General features: G+C 34.2%; 1 pseudogene across 1 annotated transcript; it reads right to left on the bottom strand.

The window, feature by feature from the left end:
- Positions 1-4,163: 4,163 nt before the first annotated feature.
- On the bottom strand, positions 4,164-5,091 carry LOC306639076 (olfactory receptor 4A47-like; annotated as a pseudogene). The gene has a single exon. The product of its transcript is annotated as an olfactory receptor 4A47-like (transcript).
- Between the last annotated feature and the right edge of the window lie 3,362 nt (positions 5,092-8,453).

The following is an 8,453-nucleotide window of genomic DNA, read 5'->3' as shown; positions in this document are numbered from 1 at the left end:
AATTTTTTTTTTTTTTTTTTTTTTTTTTTTTTTTTTTTTTTGCCGTGCTGGGGATTGAACCCAGGGCCTTGTGCTTGCAAGGCAAGCACTCTACCAACTGAGCCATATCCCTAGCCCAACTAATAGTATTTTTTCAATGTTAATTTTTTGATTTTGATCACTGTTATGTATGGTAATACAATAAAATGCATTTTGGAAATGCTTTGAAATTTTAGGGCTAGCTAAAGAGTTATGCTTACAAGTTACCTTTAACTTACTCTTATATTGCAGAAAAAATATAAATAAATTCATACAATATATGACAGAGAATGATAGACAAGAAAATGGAATTTGCATGTATCCATACGATGTGATATATTCATATGAACAAATACACAGAAAGAGAGAGAAAAAAGCAAAAACCAAATATAGGAAAAAATGTGTGACTATTTAGGTAAACTGTGTGAAGAGTATACAGGAATTCTTGCAACTGCTGAATCTGAAAATATGTTAAGATGTTTTAACAAAACTACAAAATATAGAACTATAAACACAGCAAAAAGAATAAAAGAATCAATGAATACTATTTGTTCAACTTATTTAAATATGTCTGAAGGCTTGGTCATCATCACCAGGTAATAGTGTCTATCATATCTGAGCACAGGCAAGACTTCTGGGATTCAGTTTTTGGCACACACACTCATGACCTTTTGCAGGGTTCTTAACCTCCATGAACCTCTGTACAGCTGCAAAAAGGGTTAATAATATAGCACCTACCTCAGTGCATCATTGGGAGGTTTAAATTATGAAACACATATAGCATACCTAAATCAAGTCCTGAAAATGGTGAGTTTTTTTGTAGATACTGGACATGGTTATTACTCACTAACCTTCAGTGAAAATATCATTCTAATGCTACTTAAACAGCAATAAAATAAATTATTTTAACAGTAAAAATAATTTTTCTATAAGGCATTAATTCTATAATTTACTCTGTCCAGCACTGTCAGGTGCTGAGGATTTAGCAGTAAACTTATATTTTAAAGAGAAAACAGGAAATACAGTTTTAAGAGTAAAATACATAGTATACTAGCTAGTCAAAAGTGTTAATGAAGTGTGAAGGTAAACATTAAGTGTGACAGAAGAATGACTGTTAGTGGTACATTTTTAAAAGGGTGATTGCAAAAGGCCCTATGCATAACATTGATATAAAATTTCAAATAATATTGAACATATACAAAAATAAACTATTTTAACTTTTAAAAATCAACACAGAAATCCTTTGAAATCCTTTGAAATCCTTTCTTGTATTCCAACAATACAAGAAAACAATGTAACCTATTGGCCTAGCAAAATGTATTCAATAAATGCAGAGATTAACCAATGCATAGAATGCACGATATTCTATTATATAATTCATCTTATCAATATCTATAAATGTTAAATTGTGTAATCGTCTAAATAACTGATAACAATATATTTTGAAAAATTACACCATTCCTGATATATTTAAAAACTTGATGAATACAAAGTAAGATAAATTTCAGCTTTTGTTATGATCGTTTCATATTATACTGGATTTGGCAGCCAAGCCAATCCAACAGGAGATTTTTTAGCAGTGTTAGAATTAGAAAGAGAGAGAAGCTGAAGATAATGAAAATGAGCTAAATAGGTAAAACTAGAAAGAGAAAAAGAAACATTTCCTAAGATTGAAAACAAATCACCAAGTTTACCTTTCTTTAGGAAAGAAGTTGATAAAACTACAAAGAGAAATGGACAACATCAATAAAGTGTAAACAAAATAATTTAACTGTAAACCTCTACTGGATTAGACCTCAAAGTTTAAAATAATTGCAAAAAAAAAATGGTACTTTAAGTTGAGTAGAAACCATATTTTAGTAAGTTGCATTAGTGTTGTGTGTTTTTTAAAAACTCTTTTAATTCTATAGATTTTTTTAAAAAAATATTTTAATCTTTTATTGGTTCTTTTCAATTATGTATGACAGCAGATTCCATTTTGACACAATTATAAAAGCATAGAATATACCTTGTTCTAATTCAGTCCCCCAAAATTGATAAATAGGAATCACACATGTTTTGGGTGTACAACATGTTTTATTTATATATATATATATATGTAATGAAATGACCACTACGATTACCTCACCTCATCAGCTCACACAGTTAAGCTTCAATCTCTTTTGTGTTGAGAACACTATTCTCTTAAATCTCATTTATACAATGCAGTATTGTTAACGACAGCTAGCATGCTGTACATCAGATATCAGAAATCACTTATCTTTTTATACTTGTTCTTTTTAGGTATACATGACAATAGAGTGTATTCTGACATATTGTACATACCTGGAGTATAACTTATCCTATTTTTGTGGTTGTACATGATGTGGAGTCACCATGGCTGTATATTCAAATACAAGGATTGGAAATTTATATCTGATTAACTCTACTGTGCTTCCTATTCCCCTCACCCTCCCTTCTCTTCATTCCCGTTTATCTAACACAATGAACTTCAGTTCATCCCCTCCCTACCCTCCCTACCCTCCCTTGTTGTGAGTTAGTATCCACATATCAGAGAGAACATTTGGTCTTTGTTTTTGGAACTGGCTCATTTCACTCAGCACGACATTCTTCAGATCCATCCATTTACTGGTAATGCCATAATTTCATTCTTTGTGGCTGAGTAATATTCCAGTGTGTGTGTGTGTGTGTGTGTGTGTGTGTGTGCGTGAGAGAGAGAGAGAGAGAGAGAGAGAGAGATTTTGTGTGTGTGTGCATTTCACATTTGCTTTATTCTTTCATATGTTGAAGGGCACCTAGGTTGGTTCCATAGCTTGGCTACTGTGAATTGAGCTGGGGTTGACTTTTGCAGGACCTTCAAGGAGGAAAACAGGTGCCTAAAATTTGCACAGGGTTATATTTTAGGGTGCTCAAACACTAGGCCTACTGACTGTGGTTTATACAGCTGATGCACTTGTCAAAACATACAGAACTAAATGACAAAATGAATCAAACAACATTACCCTATGTAAATCTATGATTACACAAATGGTATGCCTTTACGCCATGCACAAACAGAGAAACAACATGTATCCCATTTGTTTACAATAAAAAAAATAAAAAAATAAAAAATAAAAACAGTTTTCAAAAGGTTAAAAAACACATACAGAACTATAGTCTAAATAGGGTGAACTAACTATGCACTGTGAATACTATTCTTACTTCCAAATGAACAAAACAAAACAAAATGTAATTGTCTTATATTCCAACCATCAATACTTTGAAAATTTAATAGAAGACAAGGTCTCACTTACAGAACTAACATAAAAGACAGACTCCAAAGGACTAAACGTTAAAGAATCATATTAGATATCTGTGAAAGAAATATAGAGCACTACTGACCATAAAGAATCCAAACTTAGACATAAAAATTACTTTATTGCAGAATTATTTGGTGTTGAAAAAGGTTGGGAGCAACTTGAAGAGGACTGGACACTAATTTTATAATATTTTTATAAGGGGTTATTATACATTAAAAGGAAAACTGAAATGAGGTAGCTATATGGGGACTATATTGGAAGATGGTCAAGAAGCAGAGGGGGATGCAAACTTTCATGCATTGAAATGTAAACACTTGTGCTTATATGTCAACACGCCTGTGTGAGCTAAGAGTCTCATCTAAAGAATCTCAGAAGAACATTTCAGTGACTGCAGCTCAGAGTCGCACTGGGACATCTCTTGAGAGATGGGAAGATGATTTATTTCACCATTGTATCATTTGCATGGGATCTGTGTTTTTGGTTTGTTTTTGTGTTGCTGGGGATGGAACCTGGGGCCCCATGTATGCTAGGCAAGCATTCTACCACTGAACTACCTCCCTGGGCCCTGGGTTCCATTTTTAACATTTATAAGTATCTGTTACACTTATCCTTTTATATTTTAGAAATGGAAACTTGTACATGGAAAATCCTACGTGTAATGCAACTTAAATTAAAATAATATAGCATTAAATAGTAAAATAAAAAGAATCAATTTGAGAGAATCTAAAAATAGGAGGATTACAAAATAAGAAATAAAATAAGTACAGAAGTTGAGGAAAAATCAGTGTAATGCTATATAAATACTCCCTGCTTTATGTGCGTTACAGCTTTCCAGGTTCAACGCACTCATTTCCAACCTGATGTGATTTTTCCTCCCCAGAGTTTCTTCATAGCGTCTGTCATCTCTGAGTTTCTCAGAGTGTAGATGATGGGGTTCAGCATGGGGGTTATGACTGTGTAAAACACACTTAATGGTTTATCAATGGGGAAAGTCTTAGCTGGTCTTACATATATGAAAATACAGGGAACAAAGAAGAGGACAACTACTGTGATGTGGGAGCCACAGGTGGAGAGAGCCTTCCGCCTCCCTTCCTGACTCAGGTTCTTCAGAGAGTGAAAGACGACTACATAAGACAAGAGTAAGAGCAGAAACACAGTTGTGCAGATGAGTCCTGAATTGGCCATCACCAAGAGGCCAATGACATAGGTGTCAATACAGACAAGTTTCAATAAGGGGTACATGTCACATATGAAATGGTCAATGACATTGGGGCCACAGAATGGGAGCCCGTAAATGGTGCCCAACTGAATTACTGAGTGCAAAAAACCTCCAACCCAGGAAACTATGAGCAGTAAAACACACACCCATGGCCTCATGATAACCAAATAATGTAAGGCTTACAGATGGCCACATAGCGGTCATAAGCCATTGCCAACAGAAGAAAGGCCTCTGATCCACCAAAAAAGTGTCCTGTAAAAAGCTGAGTCATACAAAACTTGAAGGATATAGTATTTTTTCCAAAGAACAAGTCCACAATCAATTTTGGGGAAGTGACTGATGAATAAATGGCATCCATAAATGATAAGCTGGCAAGAAAGAAGTACATTGGTGAGCTCAGGGTCTTACTGAAGGTTATGGTCATAACAATGAGCAGATTTCCCACCATGGTCAAGATGTAGAAGAGCAAGAACATAACAAAAAGCACTTTCTGCTCCTTTTGATTCTGCGTGAGGCCCAAAGGACAAAATAAGTTACATTATTCCTCTGTTCCATGTATTATTTTATTGGTGATGACTTTGGATATTAAAAGCAGTTTACCTACAAAACAATGAAAAAATAGAACTATCTCAATCTTGATCTTTATTCATTCACTCACTGTGTGTGTTTGTGTGTGTGTGTGTGTGTGTGTGTGTGTCTGTGTGCAAAATAAGATATAAATGTTTCATGTGACACACTGTGTGAGCTCTACTCTCACAGTTTCAGATATCCTACCAAGTCATTTAACCCTCCTGTGTGTCTTTATTTGGATCACCCTCCTTCTCCTAACCTAGAAATGAATAATTGTTGAAACTGTCTATTTTCAACACGATCTGTCTCATAATTTTCCAAATGAATGGCCATCTTCAATTAGATACCTGTTTAGTATGTACAAGTAATTTTTATTTTTTTTACAATAAATCTATTCCTTCTTAGTTTTTCTCTAATGAAATGGTACTTTCTTCCCTGTTCTTTCTCAGATCAAGTTCTCATAGTGTTCTTCACTCTTTTAGTCCTTTCATGTCACTTAATTATATATTTAATTAGTTCTCTTGAATCTTTATTAATATTTTACATATCTGGTCATTCTCATTTTATCCACTGTCTACTGTAGTAGACCCCTGTGAGGTCTATCTAGTTTCATTTTAGCCTTCAACAAGTTACTTTCCTGAGGTATCCCAAATTATCTGTTTAAATATTATTAAGATCATGTCACTCCTTTGCTCAAAACCCCTACTGGAGATTCCTTCTGCATGCACAACAAAGTCTATTCTCCCTACCTTGACCTACAAACCACAGATGACTGTAATCCAGGTCACTGCCCAAATTCATTTCTTGCAAGTCTCCATGGTTATTTGCTCAACTCTTTTTCTTCTCTTCAAATATCCAAAAGGATTTTCCATCTCCTCAGTTCCATTTATTCTTTGGTAGATGCTAACTTTAGAGAGCAGAGGCAGATATTACAATCTCTAAAATAATGGTAAATATTGTGCAAATTTTGTAGTATGTTCAATGTTTTATGTACTCATTCAAACAACAAGCATTTTAGGGCACCCACCTGTGTCTTGCAGATCGAATGAGGGGGACTTCAGGCCATCAGAGCGTGTCCACTAGCTCATCAAGGCTCAGGTCTGCTCCAGGGGTCATGTCATCAGAGGATAGAAATCTTGGTGCTGACTGAGAAATCAGCTTCTCACCATGAGTCTTCTACTTTTCCAGATGGAAACATAACTATTGAGGTTGTAACATGGTCACTGGCTTAAGTTTTCAATTTTTAAATATATTCATGACAACTCTCATGTACAACTTGATAAGCCACTTTCTGCCTGCAGATTTTTTTTAATATTTAATTCTTACAAATGCAAGTAATTTAACTTCCTTTATAAGAAAAAATTCTCATAATTGCAAAGTCTTTTTCTGCTACCAATTGTAAAGCCTTATCTTTGAAAGATTATTTACAGTTTTAAGAACTTTCTTGCCTTCCTCATAAATAGAGGGAAATCCCCATGCCATCTAGAAAAAAAAAAAATCCTGCATATTCCTTGAGAATATATTTGAAGTCATACAGCTATGTCTGTTCATTTTCTCCAGATTTATACATATTGCAGAAACCATTACTTACATTGTAAACCTATTTCAAAGGAATTCCATGGTGCAAACAAGAATTAAAACTTTCCTTTTTAGAATAATTTATCAAAAATGCAAACAAATTGTACGTAGCCCTAAGAAGACAACAACTAGCCTTTTTTTTTTTTTTTTAACATGGAAAGTTTCTAAGTTCTAGTAACTTTTACAGGATTGCTAGAAATAACTACCATTTAGCCATTTATCCCATCTTCTCTTTTGTGTTGGTATGACCAGATACTTATTTGAGAATTGAAGAGGACATTCTTGTGCCATTTTCAGATCATGCTTTAAGCATAACTAAACATCTTCTGAAATAATTATATTAGCTACTGAGAGGACAGCATCTTCTACTTAACAGGGGTAAAGATTACTGAAAATTTTATACCATGAAAGCATATTAATCATGGAGTCCTGCAACTGGAGTGTGTCCAAGACTGGTTTGTACTTAATTGCTTTCACTGGGATTTTCCACAAATTTTCAAAAGAACACCTATATATAATATAGGTAACATATAAGATATCATTAGATTGATCACATAACTAAGGTCGAGGTGATACATCCAGGAAAATTATTTTCAGAAACATTATGGGACAATTGCAGTCAAGTTTAAAATATCAACCCCGTTAATTTGTTCTACTGAGGATGGAGTTATCAATTATTTCCCTTCATTGCCAGGGAAAAATATTTTTCATCTCACTCAATTTTTGTGCTACCTGTTAGTGTCAGATTAGATACATTTAAAAAAATTTTTTTAGTTTTATCAATTACTTGAGTATCTGTTTTTGTTCACTATTTTAAAAATATTTAATACATCTAATTTGTTACAAGCTCTGTGCTATTAAGTGGAGACACAATAGTTAATAAAACAGAAAACATTGGAACATAGTCTTACCTGCATTGGTGTTATATCTTGTAATTGTCACAAAATAAAAATGGGAATATCTATAAAAGTATTTGTAATCTGTGATCACCATTAATAAGAAAACCAACAGGTTACTGTGAGGAAAAATAGAAGTGACATACTCTGTGAACCAGGTAAAATTATAAAAGGCCCCTTTTAAAGGGGAAATTTAAACTGAAATTCAAAGGATGAGACATTAGTAGCTTCTATGGGAAGTACTTTTACATGTGGGAGGGTCCAACACTGTAAAGGGCTAGGCAAGTTCAAAACGCTGAAAGGTCACTACCTGAAAGGGAGTAAGGTAGGAAAAAGACAGAACAAAGTGAAGTTGAAGACACAGACGAGAACCAACATAAAGGCATTATTTATCTTATTAAAGAATTTGCATTTCTGAGATAAGGACTTACAGTTGCTGGAGTTATAAAAATTCTCAAAAATTATTAGCAAGTCAAATAAAAGTGTATAAAAAGAGTTACACACCATGACAAATTTTGAGATACATCCCAGGTATGCAAGGCTGGTTCAATATCCAGCTGCCAATTAATGTAATTCATCAGTCTGAAGGATACATAAGATAAAATACATACTTATATCTATGGATATAGAAAAAATCATTTAAGGGAGATCCAAGATGGCATTCTTTGTCTTTCCATGACTTGGATTCAAGCAAAGAAAATACTGTTTCTCTGTGAGCCAGCACTGCCCTCCAACTCCTGCTGTTTACCCCCCACTTGCCTGCCGCACTCGCCTGCTGTCTGCCAGCATATCACTAAACTTTTGAGCCCATATCACAAGCTTACTGCTGCCTATCATCCGCCATTTCCTCCTTAGTCTGTCCCCTGCCTGCCC

The sequence above is a fragment of the Sciurus vulgaris genome, assembly GCF_902686455.1.
Source record: "Sciurus vulgaris genome assembly, chromosome: 11".
Lineage (NCBI taxonomy): Eukaryota > Metazoa > Chordata > Mammalia > Rodentia > Sciuridae > Sciurus > Sciurus vulgaris.
The sequence above is the reverse complement of the archived record's forward strand: the minus strand, read 5'-3'. Positions and strand labels throughout refer to the sequence as shown.